Source organism: Cynocephalus volans, chromosome 6 (genome assembly GCF_027409185.1).
Source record: "Cynocephalus volans isolate mCynVol1 chromosome 6, mCynVol1.pri, whole genome shotgun sequence".
In the NCBI taxonomy this organism is placed as follows: domain Eukaryota; kingdom Metazoa; phylum Chordata; class Mammalia; order Dermoptera; family Cynocephalidae; genus Cynocephalus; species Cynocephalus volans.
The window spans coordinates 32642341-32652064 of record NC_084465.1 but is presented as its reverse complement, the minus strand read 5'-3'; the positions used below and the strand labels follow the sequence as shown (position 1 = coordinate 32652064).

The window sequence follows — 9724 nt, the reverse complement described above, 5'->3', positions numbered from 1 at the left end:
AAAATGATTGATAATATATTCAACAGTTTCTCTAGTTCAAGCACCTTCTGTCAAGTTGACATCTTGCATCAGAAAACAGCTCGTGGGTACTATTATGAACTCAGTCCACAAAATTGTCTCCTTTTAGTAGCCCATCTGGAATCTGGCCCAAGACTAACATCTAACTCATTGATGTGCAGTTAAAACCAACAACTTTTATCTGAAAGTGATGGCATTTACCTATCACCTTTCTTGGAGCACAAATCCTCATTTCCTATAAAATTTTTGAAATCTACTTTCCAGAAATTTAGGTTATGAATATGATTATCCCTAGACTTCCACTGCTTGTCTAGCATAAAAAGGACATAAAGAGCTTTTTTTCTAAGTCATGTTACTTTCAACTGCAACCAATTCTTACTCTATGCTTTAAAATATTCATTTGAAGCTTTGTGCAGTGGCAGTATCATAGCCAATGAGGTTTATCTGAGGTGCGATTATTGCTAATTGAAATATGCACTTGTCTGAGTAAGAGGAGTTAATAATTATATTTACTGTATCATTGATTTCCCCAAAGAATGAAAGAATACTCTTCAATAATAATTTAAAAATTAGAAATATTCGTATTTTCTAGAAAGGAGATGTTATCGATACTAAATTTGTGTGAATGCATAAATGCATACGTATGACTCTATAAACAGACACCCAGAAAAACATGTGGAATTAGTGTGACCCTAATGATATTGGAAACCACTAACATACTTCCTCCTGGCTACTTTTCCCTTTCTTTTCACCTGTAGAGATGTCCTGGGCAGACTTAGCAACAAGCACTCAGGGATCTCAGTAGAGGCCACTGGGGAAAGATAGAGCCTGGACTAGGAAGGACCAAAGCTGACAGTGAATTGACCTGACACTGCCCTGAAAGGAAGAAGGCATCATCTTAAATTATGAAGACCCAACAAGAGAAAAATCAAATTATTGATGGCTAGTGTTTTGTATCTGTCACATCACTGATTTCCAACAATTTCATTTTTATAGATAAGACTTCCAGAGGTTAAGTACCTTGCTTGAGTCCACTCATTTAAACAAAGTCTGGATTCCAATCTGTTTAATTCCAAAGCTAGTGCTCTTCTCCTCTAACTCATCACAAATTCTGGCTTCATATGGACACCATAATTGGGTGCCAACTAGTGAGGAGGACACAAGTCTCCAAAAGTGAAGTCAGAGGGGCTAGAGTTGCTTCTGAAAAGCCTGTCTTGCTTGGTATTTCTGGCCAGAATGTCGGAGACAGGACATGGCCACCGAGAGGAGGCGGCTACACAGCACCCTAGCCAATTGCACTTGATCAAGAACCTCTCCTGTTCTTGGATCAGGAACTGAGGCTGGGGTGCAAATGCATTAATTTATAAAATCCGACAGAGATGAAGGGCATAGCATTTTATGGAAGTGCTTGGAGGTGACCTCAGGGACCAGAATATCAGGTTCATGGCTAGGGTGACAAACTGTACCATACTAGTGTACCAAGGACTGAGAGTTTTCTGGAACATGGACTTTCATTGTTAAAATTAAGAGAGTCCCAGGCAAACCAGAATGGATGGTCATCCAATCATAGCACCAAGAAGATGCCTAGCCCCCATCATCCAGAGGTGTGGGCTTCACATTGCTCTTCTCTCTCACTCACAGCCCTTACTCCATCCGTCCTCAAGGCCTCTTGGCTTTACCTTCTGTGATGCTTCACATTTCTCTTGTCTCCTCCATCTCCATGGCTGTTGTTCTTGTCCAGTATCTCACCACCTCTCACTATTACCTGCCTCCTGACTGATCTCGGTATCCATGCCTGGAAGCTTCCACAATGCTGTATGCTCCACAGTGCTTCCAGAAGTATCTTCCCAAACAAAACTGAACAGGTCATTTTTCTGTTCAGACATATTAATGGTTCTCCGCTTTGGCATGGAGAAAGTCCAATCTCCATATGTAATTTAAAAAGCCTTACTATAGAATCTAATATCAGCCTATATCTTCAGCCTCTTCTTTCCACTCTAGCCTGCTTCACACTTGATGCTTTTCTATAAAGCAGGATCCACCCAGAAAAAAAAAATAAAAAAAAATCAAACCAAGCCAAAATGAAACAAAACAAAACATGCACTCTGATTCCTCCAAACCTTTGGATCTGACCTTTATTCTGCTTGGGACATTCTCCACGTATAAAATTCCTATCCATCTTTCAAAAGCTTTTGTCATGAGAGGAGGCAAATACCTCTGCGAATGCCTCTGGGGAGAGTCCCCTCTGTGGCTGGGAAGAATTCCTTGACAAACTGCTTGGGGTTGGGGGTGACTTTTGAAAGACCATGCTGTGTTAATTGAATGGGCTATTACATCAGATAGTACAATCTTATACCGTGAAAGCAAACAGCACAGCCATGTCAGCAAGCCACATACTGTGCACTAGGACTGATGTTTTAGCATCTGTCCCAGTAATGTAAAATGGAACTGTAGGTATTTCTCAGAAAATATAATTTGAACTCACTTTTTGTCCATCAATACTTAGTCCTTCAAGGAAATGATTAATGATGATTACCGGAAGGCTGGCAGATCAGTGGTTTTCAAGGCTAGTAAATGGTTTTCATTGGCTAGGACCGATAGCATCAGCATCACTTGGGAGCTTGTCAGAAATGTAAATTTCAGAACCCACTAGGCCTGTTGAATCAGGAAAGGTGGGGGGTTGTCAGGAGTACAGCAATTTCTCAACAGGCCTTCCAGATGATTCTAATGGAATTAGAATTTGGGGTAAGTTGAAAGGTTCTTCCAGAATTATCAGGCTGGCATGAGGTCTTGTCCTTCTGTTTCCCAAACCAATGTTCCCTCTATTCCACCATACTTAACACAAACTTTAAAAATCTGGCAGATAACCTTTGCAATAGCTTAGACACCTGCTCTGAGGTCTCTCTCCTTTGACTGTTACCCTCAGGATGACATTCACTTTCCTTACCAACTTTGACGTACATAGGGAGCAGGAGGAGATGGTGTTTTATTTGTTTATATCTAAGATGGGGGATTGTACAACTTTAATTAGAGAAAATACAATTTAGAAAACACCAGGCTAGAAACCTGACACTCAGTTACCTTCTCTAAAACTTACAGAGATGAAGAAAAAAATTGCAGTTTAAAGCAACTTTGGAAACCAAGGCTGAATCTACTTTTATTTAAATTGTGCAAATAATTTCCACTAACTCCAATGTGAAGGAATTTATTGAGGAACTCAAATCCATCATCTAACTATACCATGGCAGCTGTAAACAGAGAGAACCCGATTGCATATAAAAACACCTTTCAGCCCTTTATTGTTATGCCTTTATGTGTCAGGGTGGTTGCTATCTTTATAACATGCTTTGCTCTGCCTCAATCCATTGGAAAGTGACTGTAATAAAGCAATTGGGCAGGGGATTAGACGAACTTTGCATTGACACATTACAGTTCTTCCTGGAGAAAGTGATGAAATGCATATGACACTAAGGTCTTATCAGCCAAACCATTGCTAAGAAATGTTAGTTGGGTTGGCAGACTTTATTTTCCCTTTTTAAGCAAGATATGATCATTCTTTATACATCTCCCAAATTATGGCACATAGATTTAATTTATTACTTAATTTAATCTCTCTGAACTTCAGTATTCTCTCCATATCTAAAACATCCATGGACGCTAGCTGCTATTCCCCATTCCACAGTTTCATAAAAGGCTATTGCTTAATTTTTATCTCTTGTAGTGATGCTCCCTTGGTCTGACAGCCTCACAGTAACTTTTTCCATCTGAACCTTGCTGCCTAATTTCTGTTGGTTTAGCTAATGTATTAGTACAACTCTTTTATACTGAGAGAAACACTTCAGCTTTTTACTAAGAAGATCGTTTCCCCAAATATTACATCATGAACTACAAGATTGAAAGTTCCTCCCATTTTTTAACTCATTCAAGACCTTGACTATAGCCTCCTACCATCTTTCATCATTGCATGACTACTTTTCTGTGGGCATCCTCAACATAAACAACTTTGTCTTTGTAGTCTTCGCTATTTTCCCTTTAAAAATCAAGGATTTGCCTTATGTAGTCTCACGTCTTTTTCAGCTCTTACATTCTGTATTTCTAGGACTGATATACTGTTTTCAGCACACACATTACAATTTTCCTTTCAAATAAATGGAGAATTCTTAAAAATCTTGGGACATGTCTAATTTTTGAAGCTAAATTTTTCCCGAAAATGAAAAAAAGAACTGTTAAAATATAAAAGAAGCTATCCAAAGCCAATCCAAACAAGTACTCAAGAACTCTACATAAAACAGTTTTTAGTACAACTGACTGACAGGACCACAGGAAATCCAGTCTACATAAGATGGAAAACTTTAGGATGATTTTTACACAGAATTATTTTTCTCATAGAACCAGTAGCTTCCTGTGATTACTTATCATGGAAGATGTTTTTATAGACATCGAGTAAAGCTGTTTCCAAGAACTGACTATATTGCCACATGCTTTCACTAATTATCTGTTAGCCATTGCTTGGTCTGGCAATGTGCCCTTTGTACTTGCTTGAAAGGCAGAACTAGTCAAGACTAACTTGTAAGCAAGAAAAATTGGAGCAAAGTAAAATGCTCTGGTAAGAGTACCAAGACAGTTCAATTTGGGAAAGAATAGACTTTTTGACAAATACTGCTGGGACAATTGGATAATCATATGCAAAATATAAAGTTGAACCCCTGCTTCACACTGTATACAAAAAATAACTCAAAAATGGATCAAAGATCTAAAAGTAAGAGATACAACTATTAAACTTATGGAAGAAACATAGGTTTAAATCTTTGCAACTTTGAATTTGGCATTTTTTTTTAAGGTATGACCCTAATACATAAGTAACCAAAGAAAAACTAGACAAATTGAATCTCAATAAAATTAAAAACTTTTGTGTTTCAAAGACATAATCAAGAAAGTGAAAAGACAACCCACCGAATGGGAGAAAATACTTTCAAGTCATAGGTATGATAAGGGTCTAATATCTATAATATATTAAAAAACTATTACAACTCAATGATGAAAGACAAATAACCCATTTGTTTAAAATGGTCAAAGTATTTGAATAGGCATTTCTATAAAAAAGATACACAAATAGCCAATAAGCACATGAAAAGATTCTTGAGCTTATTAGCAATCAGGGAAATGCAAATCAAAACCACGAGATGCCACTTCATACTCACTAGGACAGTTATCATGAAAAATACAGAAAATAAAAAGTGTTATCAAGGATGTAAAGACATTGAGTCTTCATATAGTGTTAATGGGAACAAAACATTGTGCAGCCTCTTTGGAAAATAACTTGGCAGTTCCTGAAAATTTTAACATAGAGTTACCATATGACCCAGCAATTCCACTCTTAAGTATATACCTAAGGGAAATGAAAACATATCTGAATACAAAAACTTGTACATTAATGTTCATAGTGGCATTTTTCATAACAGCTTTGAAAAATGGAAACAACCCAAGTGTCCATCAGTTGATAAATGGATAAACAAAATGTGTTATAGCCATAAAATGGAATATTATTCAACCGTAAAGGGGAATAAAATTGTGATACATACTACAACATGTATAAACCTTGAAAACAGTGTGCTAAAGAGAAGGCAGACACAAAAGGCTACATGTTGTATCATTCCATTTATATAAAATGTTCAGAATAGTGAAATCCATATAGATAGTAGGTTAGTAGTTGTGGGGATTGGGGAAAGGAGGAAATGGAAAGTAATTGCTAATGGATATGGGGTTTCTTTTTGTTCATTTTTAAATTGGGCTATCTGGGATTTTTAAATTTTTGTTTTTTTGTTGTTGTTGCTGTTAGGTAGCATGAGTTCCTTATATATTATGGATATTAACCTCTTATTGGATATATGGTTTTGCAATTATTTCTCCCATCCCATAGCCTGCCTTTGCAGTCTGTTGATTATTTCCTTTGCTGTGCAGAAGCTTTTTAGTTTGACGCACTCCTGTCTATTTTTCCTTTTGTCATTTGTGCTTTTGGTGTCATATCCAAAAAATTGTTTCCCAGAACAATGTCAAGAAGATTTTCTGTATGTTTTCTTATAGTTGTTTATAGTTTTAGGTCTTACACTTAAGACTTTAATCCATTTTTAATTTATTTTATATATGATGTGTGAAAAGTCTAATTTCATTCTTTTGCATGTGGATATAGAATTTTTCCAGCACCATTTAGTGAAGAGACTATCCTTTCTCATTGTGTGTTCTTGGCACATTTGGCTGTAGGTGCAAGGATTTATTTGACTGTAGGTGCATGGATTTATTTCTGGGATGTCTATTCTGTTCCACTGGTTTATATGAATGTTTTTGTACCAGTACTATACTATACTGTTTTAATTACTGTAGCTTTGAAATCTATTTTGAAATCAAGAAGTATGATGCCTCCAGATTTATTCTACTTGTATGGAGTTGCTTTGACTATTCAGGATCTTTTGTCATTTTATATGAATTTTAGTATTTTTTTTCTATTTCTTTAAAGAATGTCATTGGGATTTTGATACGAATTGCATTGAATCTGTGGATCACTTTGGGTGGTATGAACATTTTAACAATATTAATACTTCCAATCCATGAACACAGGATGTTTTTCCATTTATCCGTCCTCTTTCATTTCTTTCATCAATGTTTTGTAGTTTTGAGTGTACATGTTTATCACCTCTTTGGTTAAATTTATTTTTATATATTTTATTTCTTTTGTTGCTATTGTGAATAGAATTATTTTCTTAATTTCCTTTTTGGATAGTTTGAAATGTGACTGATTTTTGAATATTGATCTTGTATCCTGAATTCATTTATTAATTCTAACAGTTTTTTGTTGAGTCTTTAAAGTTTCCTACATATATGATCACATCATCTAAAAACAGAAATAATTTTAGTTCCTTATTTCTGATTTGGATGCTTTTTATTTCTTTTTCTTGTCTAATTCCTCTGGCTAGGATTTTCAGTACTATGGTGAATGTAAGTGGTGAGAATAAGCATTCTTGCCTTGTACTGGATCTTAGAGGGAAAGCTTATTACATTTTCTTCAAATGTTTTTAGAGACTGAAAAGAATTCAATCTATTGCCATATCACACACCATGTAGTCTCTGAGAAAACTATACTGTATGCTTGTGAAAGAATGAGAGATGAAAAAGCAAGTCAGTGTCTTTGTCATATTATGAAAATAGTTTGACCTTCCAGATCCTCTGAAAGGGACCCACAGGGGTCCCTGAACCAAATTTTGAGAAGAGCTGAACTAAATAAATATGAGATGAACTATTGTTATTAAATGAAGTTTGTCTTATAAGAGAGGTAGAAAGTTAGGGGTGCCCATGAAATTTGATGATGACAAAAAGAAATATTCATAGGCAAAGAAGACTTCTATTAAATAAAAAAAACTATAATTGCTAAATTCTAGAACATGAACTTTTATGTGTTGTGATAATCACAATCAGATATCATTATGGTTTGAGGTAGCTAGGGGTAGGATAATCACACATTTTATTGTTTAAACCTGAGCACTTTTGAGAATAAAGGGATGTTGTTAATAATTATTCTTGGACTGTTCCAGGAAAATTGCATCATGTGGTCCACTTAGCAATGACAGAAACTGAGAGCTAAGTGGAACTTGAAAATAAAGACTTATATAATTAGATGGGCTGGGGACAGCGTGAGACACTACAGGTCCCAAGTTATCAGATTTTTCTTATTTTTCAAAACAAGTCAGAAACATATTGTCTTATGTAAAATGTCTGATATGTAAATGTTGGAAATTGTTTCAATATGACACTAATAGAATTAAAGGCGCGAATGTGATCCTGTTTGTAATTTTTCCAAACAAAACTCTGTCCTGTGACCCACAAGACAGATCTAAATCTAGCCAGCCACACATCACAGGGAGTGTGGATGACTTAGCACAAACCATCATGGTTAATTAAGAAGAAAAACACCACATCTGAAGGCACATATAAATGAGGGATTACCAGTATTATTATGTCCCCAAAAAAGCACAGCTCATTATACATCATAGCTAAACAATCTCTGGAATGTAAGATGAATCTGCCAAAAGTTGTGCTTGGGAATGCACTAACAGATGCATTTATTATCATGGAAGTAAATAGGTTAACCAAATTTTACAGTGACCAAACTGAAGTTGGAATTTTTGAATGTTCTAATTCAAACCCTTATATCAGAGATGAGCAACTGAGCTTCCTGGATGAGAGCTGACTTTGGCCATGATCACACTAAGACATTGCTATTCCCACCTCCACACCCACTGTAATTTAAAATTCTACTACAATTTAAGTGTAAGGTACAAGTATCCCAACAGTGTGGCCTATGTCCATTTCTTACTTGTAAATAATACACATTAAGATCATATTAAACAAAAGAATTTACTTTTTCATAGGGAAAAAATTTGCCATGCTGATGTCACCTTGTGATCGCCATTCTGACCATTTCTTCTGGATGATCCAGGACCTAAAACACAATGTGCATTTCCAAAGGGTCAGCCTTTATCATAGCATTGGCAGGATTCTGCTACTCCAAGGGGTTGGGCAAACTCAGACAGCCAGTGAATTAGATTATAGGTTAGCATCAGTGCTTTGAATCTAGCCCCTGCAGAAGAATCTGAATGTGATGGTGATCATCTGTGTCAGATGATCACCATTAACTGCAAAGTTCTTTAAGACAATGAACTCACATTTCAGTTTAGCAATCCAGCTTTTGTTGGTTGCATCTCACTCATACCTTCTCTCACCTTCTGTGTGTGGCTACTCCTGTTTAAACTTCTGTAATTATGTGTTGTAGGACTGTTTGTTTCCATCTGCACCAACAATGCCCCTTTCCTTTGCAGTATTCCAGTTTTCGTGGTCCTTCAGTTATATCCCAAACATTTTGCTTATAGGGCATTCTTAGCAATAAAAACACCCAGCTATGTGCTTACTAGTCTTGATTTTTAAAAAGCTTTCCCTTATTAGGTCCCCAGGCTGGAAGAAAGGTAGAGTAAGAATACAATTGGACTCTGTAAGTTAGGCTAATATTTGGGTCTTTGGAAGGTTTAAGCATAAAAGTAATTTAAACAGATAAGCATTTAAGAACTTCAAGATAAATTAAAGGGGGCTATGTTAAGGTTCTCTGGAGAAATAGAACCAGTAGATTATATATGGATAGATTGATAATATATAATTATATTATATGTCTGAGAGACAGAGAGAGAGAGAGAGAGAGAGAGAGAGAGAGAGAGAGAGAGAGAGAGGAAGAGAAGGATAAGTTTGTTATAACAAATAGGCTTACGTGGTTATGGAGGCTGGGAAAGCCCATAACCTGCCACCTGTAAGCTAGAGACCATGGGAAGCCCATGGTATATTTTCAGTCTGAGTCTAAAGGCCTGAGAATCAGGAACACCACTGGTTAAGTCTCAGTGTGAGGACAGGAAAAGACCAATTGCTATGGAATGAATGTTTGTGTCCCCTAAATTCATTTGTTGCAATCCTCACCCCCAATGTGATGGTATTAGGAAGTGGGGCCTTTGGGAGACAATTAGGTCATGAGGATGGAGTCCTTGTAAATGGGCTTAGGGCCTTTATTAAAAGACACATGAAGGCTTGCTCATTCTCTCTCTTTGCTGTCCACCACATGAGGATACAAAGAGAAGAAAGCCATTTAAAAACCAGAAAGTGGACCCTCACC

General features: G+C 36.4%; 1 pseudogene; it reads left to right on the top strand.

Moving 5' to 3' along the window:
- Positions 1-422: 422 nt before the first annotated feature.
- On the top strand, positions 423-555 carry LOC134381337 (U4 spliceosomal RNA; annotated as a pseudogene).
- Positions 556-9724: the final 9169 nt, after the last annotated feature.